This window comes from Schistocerca serialis, chromosome 4, assembly GCF_023864345.2.
Source record: "Schistocerca serialis cubense isolate TAMUIC-IGC-003099 chromosome 4, iqSchSeri2.2, whole genome shotgun sequence".
Lineage (NCBI taxonomy): Eukaryota > Metazoa > Arthropoda > Insecta > Orthoptera > Acrididae > Schistocerca > Schistocerca serialis.
The window spans coordinates 469,319,974-469,333,750 of NC_064641.1; the positions used below are offsets into that span (position 1 = coordinate 469,319,974).

General features: G+C 37.1%; 1 protein-coding gene across 2 annotated transcripts in view; it reads left to right on the forward strand.

Moving 5' to 3' along the window:
* LOC126475117 (N-acetylneuraminate 9-O-acetyltransferase) overlaps positions 1-13,777 on the forward strand; it is a 243,231-nt gene that overhangs the window by 44,665 nt on the left and 184,789 nt on the right. The window lies entirely within an intron of this gene.

Consider the following 13,777-nt stretch of genomic DNA (forward strand, 5'->3'; position numbering starts at 1 on the left):
AAAAGTATGTCTTCCATCTGTTTTGTATGTCACTTTTGTTGGTCAACATTTTCCCATACTGATCCTTTATAAACTGTTCCCTTTTATTGAATTTACCAAAGGATTTTTTTTGTATTTTGATACATCTGCCTTGTCCTGTGATGTTGGAAATCACCCTCTGCTTCTCTGATCATGTTGTTATAGTATTCCCTTTTCTCTTGTCTTAGGGTTCTTTGTGTTTCTTCGCGGAGTTTATAGTATCTTTCCATCAATGTCATATTGTCCCTTTCTTTAATTCATCCATTCCTCGCATTTCTTCTTTCCAGCACTTTTTCGTGACACTTTGTGTTAAACCAAATTTTATTAGGTCATTTTCTTTCACCTATTATTTTGGAAGCTGCTTCTTGAATACAGCCCTTCAAGTGTCTCCATCTGCTTTCGACATTCTGGGTTTCTGCATTGGTCAGTCTCAGTTTTGTTAGGTTGCTTTTAATTTCTTTTGTAAAATTTTCTTTTATATCTACTTTCGCCAGGTTTCCTATGTTATATCTTGTAATTTCTTCTCTATTTCTATTTACTTACCTTTTGAGTTTCACTTTCATTTTTGATATTATTAACATGTCGTCTGTGTCACAATCCGCTCCCCTAAAGGTTCTGACATCTTTAATGCTGTTTTGGAATCGTTTCTGGATAGCTACATGATCTATTTGATTGACTACCCTTCCATCCGGTGATATCCATGTTCCTAAATGAATGCGTTTATGTTGAAATTGTGTGCTGCTTATCATGAGGCCATTTGTCATTGCAAAGTTTATAAGTCGAACCCCATTCTCTAAACTTTCCTCGTGTAAGCTAAAATTTCCGATGGTTGGCTTGTAGATTTCTTCCTTTCCTACTGTGGCATTAAAATCTCCTAACACTATTTTCACATTGTGCCTACTTAATAAGTTGTATGTTTGTTCCAGTTGGCTGAAGAATTCTTCTTTCGTGTTGTCATCCTTATCTTCTGTGGGTGCGTGTGCATTTAGAAATGTAATGTCTAACCACTACTTCTGAATAGTTATGTATGATATGCAGTTATTAACATGTTTGAACTCCCTTACTGAGTCATCTATTGATTCCCTGCCATCTTACTTCTTGGAGAGCTACCAGTTGCACTCTATATTTTCTTAATTCGTTTGCTAGTATTTGGGCAGTTCCAGGACGATACAGGCTTCTAATATTCCATGATCCAAAAGAGAAATCCGTGCAGCTTTGTCAGTTTTTGTTCCAGTGAATCCTATCCTGTTTCCGAGGCTGGCATTGAGTATCCTGACCGTTTAGTTTTTTTTTTTTTTTTTTTTTTTTTTTCTTTTACATGAGTGGGTTGGTAGCCCTCTGCACAACCCCCAACCTGGAGGAGCAGGAGTCTTGATTTTGGGGTACTCTACCCCTAGGAGGGTTGCCTCCACCGTGGCTGAGCGAGCCTCTCCTGCCCGTGCTAGTTTTGGTCCACCCCGGGTATTTTATTTTCCCGGTACCCTCTATATCTAGAGAGCATTCCCCTATCCGCCACCTGGGGAGGCGCCCAATGGGGGACTAGCAAACCCCACACGGGCTTCTTAAATTTACACTGGGAGATTTAGGTATAGCACCGAAATTTGTCAGATCCAGGTATGCACCAAACTTTACTTAGAGAAGAAGTAGGCCACTAAAAGGTGGAAAATCTATCATGAGCACAATTGTCTTTAAGATGTTTGAGTATGTGGTGTGCAGGGTAATCATGTACTTTCTCAAATGTTCTTGATCCTTCGTGGCACATGTAGACCCACCATAGGATGAGAGAGATGATAGTGATGGCTTGGGCATAAGGAAATCCCCTGTAGAGATCTACAGAACAAGATGTTGAGGTATTGATGACGGCAAGAAATAGTAAACTGGATTAACTAACTCTTCAAATTAACAAGCATTTATTTAATTCCAAAATAAAGCAAGAAATGTGGGAAGTGACCTCAGTAGGGCGAATACACGTTAACAGTCAATATCAAATCATTAGTTAATAAATTTGATATCGGCATGTGTATGTAACCACAAAGAGGCATACCCCACCAGTCACAAATAATTTTGTGACTAGATTAATAAACAATGGTGAAAAATGAAGTTGGTGGCTTTAATGGTTCAGATGTTGTACGTTATCTCCCCCAACTTGAGTACAATGTACAGAACCTTTATATCATGACACGAAACTGTCAGGAAAGTCCTTCTTTGGGATGCTCTTCAACTCGGACTTGAATGTCGGTTGTGGCGTCAAAATGTTGACCCTACATGCGAATCTCTGCACTTTTCAATTTTGTGGTAGATTGGTATTGATCATGCCAAGTTTCGTCACATCTAATGAATTTTTGCAGAAAAAATTGTCTACATTTAGCCTTTCGACCAAGTTGCGGCAAGTGTCGGTGCATTGTTGTTTCCCTTCAGGAGTCAAGGTGTGCAGGACAAATTTTTCAGACACTTTTCTCTTCTTCAAAAATGACACACTATGACTACACATCCACTGCTTAACATTACCTACCCACAAGTGACTGGTGAAGTGGACATCCATTGATTACATTTGTTAGCTCAAGCTGTTGCCATAGTCACTGCAGTGATGTTGCTTATATGCCAGAAATAAAATAAGTCTCAGAACTTTTTGAACACAATTGTACATCTTGGAGAAGAAACAGATGCTAATGCTTTGGTGCACATTCCATCAGCTTTCGATGAGCCACATACACAACATGCAAACATGGCAAGCATCATTACACAAAATACTAGCCTTGGTGTAAGTAATGAACTTTCATATCTTCTAATGAAGTTTGGACAGTACACAAAATTTTTCAAACTGTGTTTGATTAGCAACGCAAGTTTTAGATCTGTGTATATGTGTTTATAAATTCCAGTTACATGTCAGTCAGGGAGTGACTTTGTCTGGTATGAGTACATTTTTCACTGTTCGAATATACCGGATGTCAGTAGTTATCTTTCTTTGGTCATGACACAGGTGCTGCAACATGGCTAAGTTAGTGTGCACTTAGATTTGTATTTGTATGTTTCTTAGCTTTCACACAAGCTGATCACTTGTCAGTTGCATAATGAAGTTTGAATTTCCAATATGTTATCAAGTCCATAAACTTGTAGCTCAAGCTCAAGTCCACATTTCATTTTGCAGGAATGATGAACTGTTCTGTGTGGCAGTTACATTTGGAGTTTTCTTGTTCAGGAATTCAAGTTCACTTCACCTCATAATTATATTAAGTTAAAGAATTACAAATGTGGCCATATTCTGGCTAACTTATAATTTTACCCCCATGTGAACACTATAATCATGTTTCTTGTATATACATGATTGACTGCCATCATGTAAAGACATGAATAGGCTGCCACCTGTTATTTTATTTGTTGTGGTGTTTTATGTTGTGTTGGAATATTATTTGGATGAGATGTTGGTTTGTACTGTTGTTTTCAACTGGTGTAATGTTAGCTAAACTTCTAGCGAAGAAATCTTGGTAAAACACTGTTAACACTATTTAACTGCAAGTTCTTGGGTCTGTGAAGAATCGCTGTGTGATTGCAGGTTCAGTCACTGCATCTCCAACGTTGCTTCAAATGCACATCAATGTAGATACCTGGAATTCTCTAGATATTTATGAGACTGTAATTGTAGAAGGATAATTAATTTTGAGTCTCACTTATCAGTCAGATGAGATGGCCTCTTTTATCTCTTCTGATTCAGTACAGTATATCTATAGGGCTTTAGTAGTTTCAAGGTAATCTTGATGAGAACAATAGTAAGAAGAATTAACATGCCATATAACAACAAAAATTATATATAAATCAGAGATGTTCAAATCTCTGTGCAAGATTATAGCATCTTTGATTCCTACATAAATCACACAGTGTCAAACAGTCATTTTACTAAGAAATTGTTCATATTAAATTGTGAAATTACACATCACTTAAAGGCATGAGTGGTTGTCAAAGTTAAATTTAATTCATGTACTCTTGCGGCTTACATAATGAACATTACTTTATTTGCCTATTTCCCTTATAAGTGTATTGCTATTGATCACAGAACTACTTGCCTCACTCGTTAAAAACTATCTTCCTCATAATCTCAGAAACATTATTCCAGTGGCTATCCAACCCCTTCCCTGTTCACGCTTTTGCTCTAGAAAGGATAATTGCAGCATGTATCAGTAAGGGTGCAGTAGTGGGGTTACACTTGGATGCTACTACAGTTACTTCAAGTGCTGTGCTGTCAGTGTTAATACATGTGCAGGACCTATAGTATGTGGTCATTCTGTTAATATGTTGCCTTCACAAGCCTAATAAATAGCAATGTACTTTAGCATTCAAGTTACTGAAACTGGTACTGAGCAGATGTCATATCTGTTCCTTTTAGATTTAACAACAATTAGTAAAGAGCTTTGATTGGATAGCACTGATAGTTGAGATGTTTGTATTTTCTCATCTCCATGTTGCAAATGTTTTGACTTTTGAGTGAAATGCCCAGTCGATGTGCTGTTGTTTTCACGTCAATTCTACCAACAGTGAAAGGTGTTAAGTTCTCGGGGTGTTGTAAAATTCCTGGATTCGTCTCGTTGCTGTGCAGCTTTAAATTCGGAGATTGTGAAAACCTCCAAACAGTCAACTTTGGTTTCTACCCTTTCTATGTCACATGCAACAATTTGTACTTTGTTATTTGTTGCGTTGATTTCTTCTCTCAATAATTTCAAATTTTGGTCCAACTTTTCCGTGACCTCTTTAATGTTGCTATCTAATTGGTTATTTTGAGTTACCAATTGTTCTAGTTTATTATTCAACAATTGAGATATCTGATCAATTAAATTCAGTTGCTGATTTGCTCCTGAAAAACCATGAAAAGGCGAACAACTACTGCCCGCGGAATTTTCTTCACTGTTTAAGTGTACAGTTGCAGTTGAAGCATGAAATTGACGGCCTGACCGCGTGGTCATGCCTATTTGATTGAACTGAGTTTCGCTCATTTTGATCGAAGTGGCTAAACACTAGATAAAACACTTTCCTGCCTATCAGGTGAAATTGTCACACGCACACAATGAAACAAGAACAGAAAATTGCAGGACACTGTCCACGACTGAAATAAAAACAATTAAAATGGGTACTTATCAGATTCATTCGCGATGTCATTCCAGAATTTCACTTTTGCTCCTGGCGATGTCCGTGGAGCAGTCTGTGACGTACAAGATTATGGTTCCTGCCTCTTGTACATGGAATTCTTGCAAGTCGTCCTCTGCGCAGTCTTCCACTTGATCCCAGCTCCTCCACCATGTTGAGATGTTTGTATTTTCCCACCTCCGCGTTGCAAATGTTTTGACTTTTGAGTGAAATGCCCAGTCGATGTGCTGTTGTTTTCACGTCAATTCTACCAACAGTGAAAGTTGTTAAGTTCTCGGGGTTTGTAAAATTCCTGGATTCGTCTCGTCGCTGTGAAGCCTATGAAAAGGATTGCGGAAGACTCCCAAATAAATTCCAAAGTACAGTGCAGTTGTAATACCAATATATTTCCAGGACTCTGGTGTCCGAGCCTGGTGAACTGTAGCAGTTACATCACATGTACCCAAAGTTGACATCAAACGACACAGTGTTCACAACAATTAACAAACGAGTGAGCCTACAATGCATTTGCTCGCAACCCTAGCCAAAAAACGAATGCCCCAAGGCACTTGCGTGACCTCTATTTATACTTTTGTTAACAATTACCTACAATGAAAATTACAATTTTATGTAAAATCACAATTAAAAGTTAAACCGAATATGAGATACACATTGCTAAAAATTTACAATCTTAGTGCTGAACAAGGTGAACCTATTTTCAACTTAGTTACGAGTTAATATAACATTTTCTGACTAATTATGTTACAGGTAACAATTACATATCTAAATTTGTTTATAACAAATCAACTCGTGCCTGAATTTTAGTGCTAATATATATCGGTGATTCAATTAACGTGCTTTATTTATATGTTCTATTTAATTTGCTGTAGTAATTTTATAATGATAGGTTTACTGGTACATCCTGACCATGTGCTACATTTCTTTCGATTAGTTACAGTATTAATTTCACATTTATATTGTGTTTTTCACATAAGAACAATGTTAACCAGCAAAACATCATTTTTGAATTATATGTATACTTAAATAGTGGTTATTTTTGTAAGTAATTTGGAAACAGGTCACTTTACAATCAGGCAATTAGGACTGGTGTTTATCTTTAATGCTCTCCGAGGGGTTCTGATAGGGCAATGAGATACAGTAATATTTCATAGTCAAACATAATTTTACGAAGTTCCAACTGCAGAACTGTAACACACCTTCTGGAATTCACTGAACAAGGCATCAATCTGGGTGTTGGTACTTACTGCATTCTGGGTCTTTTCCTTCCAGCTACCAAATGTAGACTGTTACTAGAAAAGGAGCAAGTTCTTTTGCATACATTATGTAGAATCACATACATATCCAATCAGGTCCAGTTGCCTTTCCTCTTTGGGATGATTTTAAGCAATTTTCTATCAAACATTCACTTATTTAGTGATTTCTGATTCTGGTGTTTGTGCAACAGTGCAAATGAGGAACTGTAATTCAGTCTTCCTTGGCGAAATTTTTTTGGAAAAGTCAGTATTTTGGCCTTCTTTCTGTCCTCTTCTGTATCATTGCTGTTATGGACTCTAAGTGTCTGAACAGATGACTTGGATCTCTTCACTGGTTTAACATTAGACCATAATTTCTTAGAGGTTTCTGTCAGATTGCTGTTAGATTGGTAGATAGAATTTTACTATTCAGTTCATTTAACTCTTCAGAAATGCGTCTCCTTACATTAATTTAGGCTGTGTTCAGCTTTTTTTAAATGAAACTTTGGCTATATTTTACAGGGTAATTATAGGATGAGATTTTTTAGAACAATTTCGCATTATTCTCTGTGCTTACTTTCCACACAAATCACAATTCCATTGCCAGTGATTTGAAATCTCTCCCTAATACTTACAACATGAGCAGGAAATTTACACGCTACCTTCTCCAGATTTTTCCTGAAATGTTCCTGAGGCAAATGGTTTAGAAAAGCGTCTGATTAATGGGTTTGAACCATCTACAACACTTATCCTCATCCGGTTTATTTCCCATTCAAAATCTTAAAACCTGCACCTGATGTTATTGTATTATTTGTGGCCATAGAAACTTAACAACCATCAGTGTCCCACCTGTCTTTGCAATGTACAAGTGTGGTTTGAAAAGTTCTCAGAATCACCACAAGAGGTCAGCGCTAGCGCAACGAGTTGTTCATGTGATATTCATTGGACTGTTGTCTGCAAACACGTGCCACTTCAGTGCTCTTGGAAAAGAGCTGTGGCAGTGACATGGCTATGTTGTTGTTCTTGCGTAGTGATTTCCAAAGATGAAAAACATTAATGCCAGGTTCCAGAATACACTGGGGGACTCTGCTTCTTCATATTCAACTGTTGCCAAGTGGACAAATGAATTTAAATTTGGTCGGGAGAGCTTTGATGATGATCCGTGTAGTAGTCAGCCAAAATGTGTCACTACTCCAGAAATCATTGCAAAAGTGCACAAAATGGTCATGGAGGATCGCCGATTGAAAGTGCTTGAAAGTGCTCAGGCTTGCCGGATGTCATCTGAAAGGGTATTTCACATTTTAACTGAAGAATTAGAAATGAAAAAAAACTATCTGCAAGATGGGTGCCACAACTCTTGATGCATGTCCGTACACATGTGCTGTTGCCATGGCAAAATTACACGAACTAAGGTATGAATTGTTGCCGCACCCACCTTATCCACCTGATATGGCTCCGTAAGACTTCCATCGCTTCCCAAAACTGAAAATTTTTCTTGGTGGGCGAAGATTCACTTCAAACGAAGAATTGATAGCTGGAGTTGATAACTGTTTTGCAGGCATGAAGGAAACTCATTTTAGAGATGGGATCAAGGCATTGGAACACTGTTGGATCAAGTATATTACTCTACAAGGAGACTACATTGAAAAATAAAAAAATTCAGTGAAGTAAGTACCTTTTTTTTATTTCATTCCGAAAACTTTTAAACCACCCTCATATATACCAGTCAGGATGTAGAATTTCATTACTACTAACATATGTTTTCTGCTAGCATTCTGTCTCTAGTATTGTGTGAGCATTGTTACCATTTACTAAGAAGATAAGTTTAGAACATTTTCATGGTTGTTCCTGCAATTTTAATATGTGCACATTCTGTTTATCTGGTCTGCCATGAGTACTTCTATCTGCATTTATGAGGTCTGCTATTTTCACTCTCTGAAATGAGAACATTTAAGCCTGTAAAATAATTTCTCTATCTTAAAAAAAAACCCAAATGTGCCTACCACATGTACCTGGCTACTTTGGTAGTCACCTCCTGTGTGTATTGCATGCCAGATCTATTAAAAAGGGTTGCACAGTCCTCCACCCAGTAATAGAGTTTGAAAAATCTGTGTCCAGGATTATCGCAGAATCGCCTGAGTACCTGGTTTGAGTCTTCCTCACATTTCCAAACCAGAGGTTCTAACCAGAGATGCACGGCCCTGTCACTATTCAACATTCTCACTCGGATGAATGTGGGCTGGCTAGATCAAGCTTATCAGAAGACTTTGCAACATCAGAGTTTTTAGGGGAGACAATAGACATCATAGATGCCACGGCTTATGGCGCAGTTGCCTCAACACCGTCGCAAATCAGGACAACAGTCTGAACACTGTTCACCATTGCAACTGCAAAGTGTAACTGGACTGTAGAAAATACTCTCTGCACCTGTACACAACATCCATAGTACCTTACTTTCATCTTCAAAACTAATGCACCCAGTTACTAGATACAATCTAAATACTGCTGCTACACTGCTTGTTGGTACTGCTATGCTACAGATTCAGCTGATATGACACACCAGCACATAGAAAAAAGTTAATAAACAGTACTTGACATAGATAATTACACAGATTATATTCACTTATTCATAGAAACACATGAACTAAAGCACTCTCCTACCCCCTTCCTCCCTGGAGCTGCTGATTGCTCTACCTTAGCAGCTGAACCTCTACTGTAGTGATGGACAATCTGAGAACTGTGAAGTTCCCAAGAACTAACCTCAGTTTCCAGTTCCCGAGAACCAACCTTCCTTCTCGTTCTCACTCATCAGGATTCTCAATTCTCCCTCCTTGGGATTCTTGTTTCTTGAGGTTCGCACGTCAGGGTTCTCAGATATGTGTTCATTTTTGCCAAGCAAGACAAGATCTATGTTCTCAGTTCTTGGATATGTTGACATCTTATCATATATGTAAGCCATTGATAAGGTCAAGTACCTAAGTGAAGCGATTGTGGATAAATCACTTGAGGGGTGATGATAGGTAAATGAAGCTCTTTTCTGATTGCAGGAAACTCTACAGAATTTGTATAGAGTATTATCTCCTAAAAGCTCTGAAAAAGTCACTCAGGAAGCAGAATTTTGGGATCTAAAATAACGAAATCTCTTTTTATATCTTTTCCCTTAGTAACTGGATATAATTTTTATAATGCAATGTGCAGACATGAAAATAATAATAAATCCCGTGGAGGTCAGGGAAAAGAATAGGCCTCCGGTATGTTCTGCCAGTCGTAAAAGGCGACAAAAAGAACAAACCACTAATAGGGCTAACCCCCCTTTTAGTGTGATTAGTTGGCTCAGGACAGAACTAAAGAAGACTCGGACAAGCGCCGTCATGGTCGGGGACGACGTTTCAACCCTATGCCCGCCCACAATGGTAACAACACTGCTAGCCAACTGGAAAATGATTTAAATCCAAATAGAGGTGTTTTGCAGGATATGCTTTCTGCAACCACCCTAGAAGGAAAACAAAGACAGAGGATGAGATGGTCAGATGAAGTTAATCGACACCTCATGTTCTGTTATTACCAAGCAACAAACCTAGGAAGCAACACAACTGGATACAGATCACAAGTATACACAACATTTATTACCAGATACCCAGAATTGAAATTTTTAACAGAACAACGTCTAGCTGATCAGATTCGTGTAATAATAAAAAATAACAGGATACCCCAGTCAGAATTAGAAAACATCAAACAACAAATACTGGAACAAAATAATGTGCAATCAGAAGAAGAAGAAAATACAGTAATTGACTCAAACATCCCAGAGCAAACAAACAAAGAACAACACGCATCAATTAAACAATCAGAGGAAAACGAAATCTTAAGACAGTCACCAACACAAGCACAAATAGAACACGAAGTGACACACATGTTAGATATAGAAGAAAAATTTCAGTTGACATATATAGAATACAAAGACACAAATACAGACATTAGACCATTCTTGCATAGACCACCAAATAGCCCACAAGTCGAAACAACAATAAAAACTATCAACACAATCATACACGACAAAATAAATGAAAACGCAACTATGGAAGAGTTACAACTACTGGTTTATATAGGAGCACTCACTACACTAAATATACACGCTAGGCAGAGATCAGAACTAACCAACACACAGAAGAAACCCACAAAACCAGCATGGCAACACAGGCTACAGATCAGAATAGAAAAACTGAGAAAAGACATCGGACAGCTAACACAATTTATAAGAAATGAAATGTCAGAGAGAAAAAAAAAAAAAAACGAAAAAGGTTAGGTAAAATCTCACAAGACGAAGCGATAGAGCAATTAGATGAAAAGAAGCAGAAATTACAAGCATTGGCCAAACGACTTAGAAGATACAAAAAAGTGAAAATAGAAGGAAACAGAACCAAACATTCAACACCAACCAAAAGAAATTTTACCAAACAATAGATAACACACACATAAAAATAGACAATCCACCAAACATAACAGACATGGAACACTTTTGGAGCAACATATGGTCAGACCCGGCACAACATAACAGGCATGCACGGTGGATACAAGCAGAAACAGATACATACAAGATGATACCACAAATGCCTGAAGTGATAATTTTGCAACATGAAGTCACCCAAGCAATTAATTCTACTCAAAATTGGAAAGCCCCTGGAAAAGATAGCAAATTTCTGGCTAAAGAAATTCACCTCAACACATTCACATCTAACTAAATTATTTAACAAATAAAATAGTAAGAAACATTCCACATGGGAAAAATATATTAAAAACAACGATTCCATGACTTACCAACCGGGAAAGTGCTGGTAGATAGGCACAATAAAAAAACACACACACAAAATTTCGAGCTTTCGCAACCCACAGTTGCTTCGTCAGGAAAGAGGGAAGGAGAGGGAAAGATGAAAGGATGTGGGTTTTAAGGGAGAGGGTAAGGAGTCATTCCAATCCCGGGAGCGGAAAGACTTACCTTAGGAGGAAAAAAGGACAGGTATACACTCGCGCACACACGCACATATCCATCCACACATATACAGACACAAGCAAACATATTTAAATATTTTAATATATTTAAATATTTTAATATAATTTCATATCCCTCTCCTTCCCTCTTTCCTGATGAAGCAACTGTGGGTTGCGAAAGCGATTTTTTATTGTGCCTATCTACCAGCACTTTCCCGGTTGGTAAGTCATGAAATCTTTGTTTTTAATAAATTATTTAACAGTTACATTGCAGACCCATACACATTCCCTGATACACTTACACATGGAATATCTTATCTGAAACCTAAAGATCTAGCAGATACAGCAAACCCAGCTAAATATCGCCCCATAACATGCCTACCAACAATATACAAAATATTAACTTCAGTCATTACACAGAAATTAATGACATATACAACACAGAACAAAATTATAAAGGAAGAACAAAAAGGCTGTTGCAAAGGAGCACGAGGATGTAAACAGCAACTGATAATAGATGCAGAGGTGACATATCGAGCTAAAACTAAACAAAGGTCGCTACACTATGCATACATTGATTACCAAAAAGTTTTTGATAGTGTACCCCACTCATGGTTACTACAAATATTGGAAATATACAAAGTAGATCCTAAATTGATACAGTTCCTAAACATAGTAATGAAAAATTGGAAAACCACGCTTAATATCCAAACAAATTCAAATAATATCACATCACAGCCAATACAGATTAAGCATGGAATATACCAAGGAGACTCATTAAGTCCTTTCTGGTTCTGCCTTGCTCTGAACCCACTATCCAACATGCTAAATAATACAAATTATGGATACAATATTACTGGAACATACCCACACAAAATCACACATCTGCTATACATGGATGATCTAAAACTACTGGCAGCAACAAATCAACAACTCAACCAATTACTAAAGATAACAGAAGTATTCAGCAATGATATAAATATGGCTTTTGGAACAGGCAAATGTAAGAAAAATAGCATAGTCAAGGGAAAACACAGTAAACAAGAAGATTACATATTGGATAACCACAGCGAATGCATAGAAGCGATGGAAAAAACAGATGCCTATAAATATCTAGGATACAGACAAAAAATAGGAATAGATAATACAAATATTAAAGAGGAACTAAAAGAAAAATATTGACAAAGACTAACAAAAATACTGAAAACAGAATTGACAGCAAGAAACAAAACAAAAGCTATAAATACTTACGCTATACCAATATTGACCTACTCATTTGGAGTAGTGAAATGGAGTAACACAGACCTAGAAGCACTCAATACACTTACACAGTCACAATGCCACAAATATAGAATACATCACATACATTCAGCAACAGAAAGATTCACATTAAGCAGAAAGGAAGGGGATTTATCGACATAAAAAACCTACATTATGGACAGGTAGACAATTTAAGAAAATTCTTTATAGAACGAGCAGAAACTAGCAAAATACACAAAGCAATCACTCATATAAATACATCGGCTACACCATTGCAATTTCATAACCACTTCTACAACCCTTTAGATCACATAACATCAACAGATACAAAGAAAGTAAATTGGAAAAAGAAAACACTACATGGCCAGCACGCGTATCATCTAACACAGCCACACATTGATCAAGACGCATCCAACACATGGCTAAGAAAAGGCAATATATACAGTGAGACGGAAGGATCAAACAATAAACGCCAAATATTACAGCAAGCATATTATTAAAGATCCCAATACCACAACAGATAAATGCAGATTTTGCAAACAACAAATAGAAACAGTAGATCACATCACAAGTGGATGTACAATACTAGCAAATACAGAATACCCCAGAAGACATGACAATGTAGCAAAAATAATACATCAACAGCTTGCCCTACAACATAAACTTATAAAACAACATGTTCCCACATACAAGTATGCACCACAAAATGTACTGGAGAATGATGAATACAAATTATACTGGAACAGAACCATTATAACAGATAAAACACCACCACATAACAAACCTGACATCATACTCACCAATAAAAAGAAGAAATTAACACAACTAATCGAAATATCCATACCCAATACAACAAATATACAAAAGAAAACAGGAGAAAAAATTGAAAAATACATCCAACTGGCTGAGGAAGTGAAGGACATGTGGCATCAGGATAAAGTTGACATTATACCAATTATACTATCAACTACAGGAGTCATACCACACAATATCCACCAGTACATCAATGCAATACAGCTACATCCAAACTTATATATACAACTACAGAAATCTGTAATTATTGACACTTGTTCAATTACCCGAAAGTTCCTAAATGCAATGTAACATATACCGTACAGTTAAAAGGAAGTCACGCTTGATCA